Source organism: Leuciscus leuciscus (genome assembly GCF_965113295.1).
Source record: "Leuciscus leuciscus genome assembly, chromosome: 16".
Taxonomy (NCBI): Eukaryota; Metazoa; Chordata; class Actinopteri; order Cypriniformes; family Leuciscidae; genus Leuciscus; species Leuciscus leuciscus.
Window position 1 is genome coordinate 21255176 of NC_138740.1, and position 7592 is coordinate 21262767.

Below are 7592 nucleotides of genomic sequence, written 5' to 3' on the forward strand. Positions count from 1 at the left end.
AATTTACTATTTTTTGAGCTTCGAAGCTGCGGTAGTAATGAACATCGAATATTCAAAGCTTCGAGAGGGTGCTGAACATATTCTTCTCTCTAATAAAGGCAGGAATCTCTATGTGTCTATATGTCCGTTTGCATTTTGATTATTTCGAGAACCGTTCATCCAATCGACTTCACAAGGGAGTGCAGTGTAGCATTTGGTGGTGCAATATAGATGGACACGCGAGACACGACACGTTCAGAATTAATAAACTTTTAGTAAACTACAGAACACCGCGAGCGGGAAGCGGCGCACCTCAAGCGGGCAGAGCTTATATACTTGACGCACGCTGCACTAGCAATAGGCTTGTTTGAGATGCGCCTTGCCTCGCCTGAAATGTATGCGAGAGTAGGCGGCTGCAGTGAGGGGAGGAGTGAAAAAAGCGCAGGCAAGCCGGACAGTTCTCTCTTCTCGTAGTGGATCTGACCATTGCGAGATCAAAGATGGATATCGCGGGATTCACGCTCGTGCAGTGTTGCTAATAAACTGGATGTAATTCAAGTTCTGTTGCTTTTATATGAAAATAAATAAAATGAACAAGACACCCAAAGTACTTGTTATTTAATTCCATTCCAAATACATGTTTATCAATATTTTTTTTCTTTAATACAGACATATGTGTTTTTATTTATTTTCTTTTTTTATAAAAATTAAATGGCATAAAAGAGATCGCACTGTCAGATAGTTTGGGAATATTCACACATAAAACCTGATATTAGAGTTTTAAAATCAAACATTTTAAAAGAGAACAATACATCACAGTTGTTTAAACCAATGAGCATTAAGCTGTGTCGTCAGCAAGTCGTTTCCCATCGTGCTTTTTGACCAGCGCAGTCGGTGGAGAGCAACTGCGCTCGACTGCAAAATCCGACACGTGCGCCTTGCGCTCGCGAGAGATTTTTGACATAAGTCAGCATGACATCAGAGCCAGGCGGTCCGCACTCGGACACATTTCTAACCGGCATGCATCTCGCGCTGATCACCGGTGATCGGTTCTGCGCAGATTTTGCTCATCTCAAACAAGCCTAATATAAAACGCACACACACGTCTGTTAAATTAAGCAATACTTTAAGGTAGTCTATATTTTTCTGACTAACAAATTACTGACACAGTAAAGGGTAGATTTAAATTAAGAAAAACTAAATTTAAATTAAGAAAAACTAAATTTAAATAAAGAAAAAAAACTAAATGTAAAATTTAAATAAAGAAAAAACGAAATTTAAATAAAGAAAAAAAACCATTTAAATAAAGAAAAAACAAAATTTAAAATTTAAGTAAAGAAAAAACGAAATTTAAATAAAGTAAAACGAAATTTAAATAAAGAAAAACGAAATTTACATAAAGAAAAACGAAATTAAGTTAAATTAAAATCGAGATTAATTTAGATTGATAATAATGGGTAAAAAGGCTAATAGCCTATATTTTGTTTATTGTTATATTTTCCACAATGTCAAAGCAACGCAGCTTAACCCAAAACACAAGCTCAGGCATGCACTTCTGTCCATACAAACTCCGCTGTTCTGCGCTCTAGCCAGAGAACACTCCCGTTGCAGGAACACTTTAGGCCAAGAGGAAGGAAATATATACATATACTATATGCGTAGGTGGATGTGATCGGGGATTTTGGCTGTGTAACATTTAAAGCCACTTAAATTAACGAAATTACTCAAAAAAAGATTCGTTCATTTTTATGAACGAGATCGAACAAGAGAGTCAGTAAAATTATCCGAACTTCCCATCACTCAGTCATGAGTCATGACTCGTGAGAGCAGGGGCGCTGAGCGGCGCAGCGGCAGCTCAGCAAATCATATAGCCTATTTTGTGAATTGTTCATTCCCGATTGGCACACATTTTGCCGCCCTTACAAAAGTGCCGCTCTAGGCAATTGCCTAGTTCGCCTATATGGACGCGCCGGCCCTGATTGCAACTATAGGCTACATTTAATTTTCTCATAAAACAACTAGACTAACGAATGGCTCGGTACAACAGAAGAGCCCAGAAAGGGCTTTTTCTCTGTGTAGACCAGCAGTTGGTCTGAATTTGCTATAGGCTAACCTATATCCTATTTTCTGGACTGTATAGGCTAAGTCACGTTTTATGATGAAACACGCTGTGATTTATTCCAAAGTGGCATGTATAATGCATTTAATGTTAAATAATCTAAATGTTGACTTTCAAAAGTAGGTGGGCTAAGAAGGCTATTCTCTGTATTTTGGTTCATTTTTGGTGAGCGCCAGAAAGATCTTGAAGGAGACCGAGACGCGCTAAAGCAGCGCAGCATGTTGTTTTATTTATTTTTCAATGACATGATATTTTGTAGTAATTTTGAATGTACACAAATAAAAATATACATTTTACTGTTTCAGATGATGTCATATTATCTGTATGTCTATAAAGAACAGAGTATTAAGTTATTTCCCTGCAGTGGAACAAATCCAAGTGATGGCGCTCGCGCATCGCGCTCTCACACAACATAGTATCAGTTCTGGCGTTGCTTCATATCGCAGACTGCTCATTATCAAAATGAAACACAGTCAACCAAACATATAAAAAGTTATTCTGCCTAATTTAATTGGTGGGCAAGCTGTGCCGCACACAGTCCTACTCCAAACATTTCCCTTGCTGTGAAGACGCTGATTTAGCCTATACGTGTATTTTGGGACTCGACTGAAGTATGACGCCTTTTTATTTGTATTATAATATAATATATTAAAATACATAATCTTCTGAGTTTTATGATGTAGGCCTTGTGTGTTTTATTAAAATGTATTATAATTTACATCTCAAAAGGATGCGCTTTGTTTATTCTCTGACATTATATTTATTTATTTAATTAATATTGACTATCAATTGATGTTAAACAAAACTGTGTGTTATTTTCTCTTGCAACTAAACTTCCCCCCCCCCCAAAATAAAAAATAATAAAAAACTTACAAAGCAAAGCCATTGTGCGTTCTCTCCGCGCTCCGCAGCTTTTTCACACAGATTTTGAGAACTGGCCAGCTAAAAAAATAGGCCAAGGAAGTAGACTTACGGCTAGTGTCCGGGAAATGCAAGGTACATTCATATTTATAAATAAACATAACTGATTTTGTCTATACCTAAATACATTTCCTAATAATAACAGTGATTAAGCCCAAATGTGGGTGGGGGTAATGAACACAATAAGTTTTGTTTGTTTGTTTTTTTGCCCAAATGGTCTCCACTCTATACATTTTGTAATAATACAGCAACATTTTTTAACTGACCGTATTTGCCAGAAAATAAGTCGCATGCACATGAGTGCAAGTCACACCGGATCATGTTGAGAGAGAAACGCGCGCGCGTCAAACAGTCATAAAAAAAATCATTTTAATATTAGCCTATTCAGCAATAGTGTAAAAGACCTGTAAATAAAGGTCAGCCTATAGCAAATTCAGACCAACTGCTGGTCTACACAGAGAAAAAGCCCTTTCTGGGCTCTTCTGTTGTACCGAGCCATTCGTTAGTCTAGTTGTTTTATGAGAAAATTAAATGTAGCCTATAGTTGCAATACACGCGTTAAGTTTTGTAAGCTCCGTGCAACTGCTGCAGCGGACTATTACTATTACTAGAATATTAGAAATCTAATACTCAAGCTGTTTTCTCATTTTTCTACTCTTAATATTAAATAAAAAACGACTGAATGAAAGATACACGGATTCTCTTGAACCACCACCGCGTTTGCGGCAGAAAACTACTGCAGTGCAGCCAAAATGCTCTGTTCGACTTATCTGAGATCCTTTACTCTTCCCTGTGGATGACCTGTGACCTACTTTCTGTAAGATCTGAATTTTTGAACTTGAATTTTTGACATTGAATTTTAGAAAACTGAATTTGAAGTTCCGAATTTCTTCATCTTGAAAACTTGAATCTGGATTTTTTTTAAACTGAATATTTGCAATATACGAATTCAGAACAAAAAAACTAGCTGTTTGAAAATACATGTCTATAAAATTCAGCCATAAAATTCAATTTTTTTAGATTACACTTGCAAATAATTCAAATTTACACAATTCAAATTCAAATCGTTTTGTCATATTATGAGCTCCATACTGCACATGCTTGGATGACGAAACTTTGTGTATTTACTAGTTGCCATATCAACACTATATAGAAAAAAAAAATTCCGCCAAAATTATAATTTTTTTGGAAGATATCCATAGACATTTATTAAACCATAGCAAAAGTAAATTTCTTACTTAAGTTAATTTTTCATCTCTATTTTTTGTGTTTATATAAAATAAGACAAATCTGATATTATTTTAATCTCCAAGATGTTATTTAACAGTTGAGATAGTTCTTTAATGCTTCGCTAACTAGCAGAAGACACTAGCAGGGTTTAAATCCCAGTTGTGCAGGCGGGGGCATGTTGTAACACTTCGTTACAATGAGCCCCTATTAGAAATATGCTATTATATTCTATACTTTTATTAATTTTATTGGGAAAACGTGAGAAAAAGGTGAATAAAGACAGAGTCAATGTTCAGAAATGACTCATTATTTATTTGTTTTGAACTATGTTGTATAGCTGTGTTTTCATGTGTTCGTAGTCAAAACTCAAAAATTTGTTTATATTTAATTATTAAAAATTGCCATTATTTTATATGAAAAAGTTTTTTAATTGTATTTTATTTAGAAAATATTTTAGTTTGTTTTGTATATATTTTTGATTAGATCAGATAACATTTTAAGCTGTCATATGTTATGTTACAATGTGCCCCACACATGTTACAATGTACCCCACCTATGGGGCATGTTGTCACATTTCACTTCCATCCTTCCGGGGTATGTCAAGAAAAAACGATATACTGTATTAATAAAACAAAACCACATAATTGTACTAGACATGTGGGAAATTAATGTGGGAAAAAATAAATACTTTGAACCATAAGTAGATTTACACAAACTGAGAAAGTCAAAAAGCGTTAGGTTGTGCCCCGCTCTCCCCTAATTTCCCATATTTATCAGCCATAAATTGCAGTAGTTGACATTTTGATACCAGCTCTTTCATTTAGCATTTCGTTTTTTTTTTTACCTCTTTCCAGTTTCCACAAAAGTACAAAATCACCTCATGTTACATCAATGCCAAATTAATGCTCAACAGGTCCTTTATGCTGCACCCATGCAGTGCTGAGGAGTAACTGATTACATATCTGGATTACCTAATCAGATTCAAAAAATTAAGTAGGCTACTTGTGATTAATTACATGTTATTCTCACAATGGCAGAAAATTCATAATGAACTGATTATCCCTATTAATTTCTTATAAATGTTCCTTTCTAATAATACAATTTTAAAAGCCCTACGTTCAGAAGGTCTTTGCTAAAAACAGACCCACACAGCATTTGACCAGTGGATTTACAGTACATGAATTTCACTTTAAGAAGCGTTTTCTCAACAGTCGCAACAGTATAATCAACTCCTGACAAACAATTATTATTTGAACTATAACTCAGTGAGACATTTAACCATGCATCTTTAACTTAAACATTTTACAATTCTACATTTTCATGAAACTCACAAACCCTCTGTAGTTCCATCATGAACCCTGCAACATAGTCCACTGAAGGCGAGTTGAATTGAAATCACATGCAGTTTATTGAAAATGACTTGAAATAACATGAACTAAACTTGAAACATACAACATAACACTCACCAACAATGGGTTACACAAACAATACTAGACAAGACAATATAGAATGGAAACATGAGGGCAATACACATGGACTAATCACTAAACAAGGAACACCAGAACCCAATGATCAAGACAATAAACCAATGACAACATAGGACACATGACAAGGGGAGCACATCATGATCACATGAAAATGGGAACACTTCAAAATAAAGGACATGAAACATGAACATCAATGTTATAAAGTAATCAAAAAGTATAAGTTTATATTACCTTAAATGTGTAATGTAATGGATTACATTACTAACTACAATTTTTGTTATGTAATTTGGAATCAGTTACCAACTACAATTTGTAAGTATTCACTGGCTGCACCTGTTATGTAGCTATAAATGAATTCAGACTGCTCTATATTGATAGTATCCCAATTTTTAGAGTCCATACCTGTTTGGAACGAAAGGTACAGGGCAACCATTTCCCTACAGTTACTTATAATAAGCTGCTTTGGTTGGAAAACGTCTGCTAAATAGCAGTTCAGAAGCAAACATCTCTAAATGATGATATTGCATTGTGGAGTTGCTGGGAATCACTTTACCTTTTAAACACTGCAAGGTCTGGGCGCCTGTCGGACATACAATGCCCCACCTCCTTTTTCATATTACTGAATGATTGATATCAGTATTAGAGACATTGCAAAGTGAGAATTTGATGCTGCATTATCTTGCTTTTGAAAGTGGCAGAATTACATCATAATAACTCTTTTATTCTCAATAGACTGTGGCTGCATTGCCCAAAGGTCTAATGCTCATACATTTTCAAAAATGTTGTATTCTTGCTCATTAAAAATAAGATCATTAACACTGTCTCAAAGGGTAAATTTGCACTGCCTAATAGTTTGTGGAAAAAAAAAAGAAGTGTGAATGATTGTCAGTGATAATTATTATAGTTGTTTCATTTGAAGTTTATTTGGTCCTCGGTGATTCTATAAAGGAAACAACAAATGCATGAAATATTTAGCTTTTGTCTGTTTAATTAGCAACTGAAGTCATGTTGGCATGAATAATTTCGTTTGACAGCAGCTCCACAAATGACCTTGAGATGGCATCGAAGTGCTTACTGGTACTGCAGGGGAAATGATACACCAATGCTACAGTCTTCACACAACTACTGTCTACAGAACAAGGCAAGAGCACGCAAACTTCATAAAGAGTGGCCTTATCTTGGCTAGAGAGAGAGTGACGTAAAAAGCTAAGAGATATAAGCGCAGAAAACTAAAGTTTCAAGTATATTAAGATAAAATCAATAATAAATGTCTTATAAATGTGACCACATAGTTATTGATTCATATTCCCATTTATCATTCATAACAAAGGTCAAGCTTCCATCAAGGAGCTTCAAGTGTCAATAGAGAATCTATCTAGCATATTGAATTAAACTGAGTCCCGTGACATTCCACAACTATCAAACACTCCATAAACACTAAGTGACACTTTGAGTCGGAGAATGTGCTGCATAAAACAAGATGTAACATATGGATACTGTCATTATCTCACTGATCAGGTCTAATTCGATTACTCCAGTCTTCATTAAAATGCTTCAAGGCCTTTGGAATGGAAATTAACCCACCCAGAAAATCTTCCAGTAATATATTAAAATGAAAAAACGTAATCTTCAATCCTTGAGCAGAAATACAGTAGCCTACAACCTCAATCACATAGTATTCAAACATAACAGTTTCTAATGTGTACTCCTTTTAAATTAGATTGGTATAATCAGAAGAAAATAAGATTGTAAGATTTTACATGAAGCCAGATATTATGCAAGCATATCTGCAGCAACAAAATTGTAAATCATAAAGTTTGATTTAAAAATAAAACGATAAGATGACAAGAAGACAA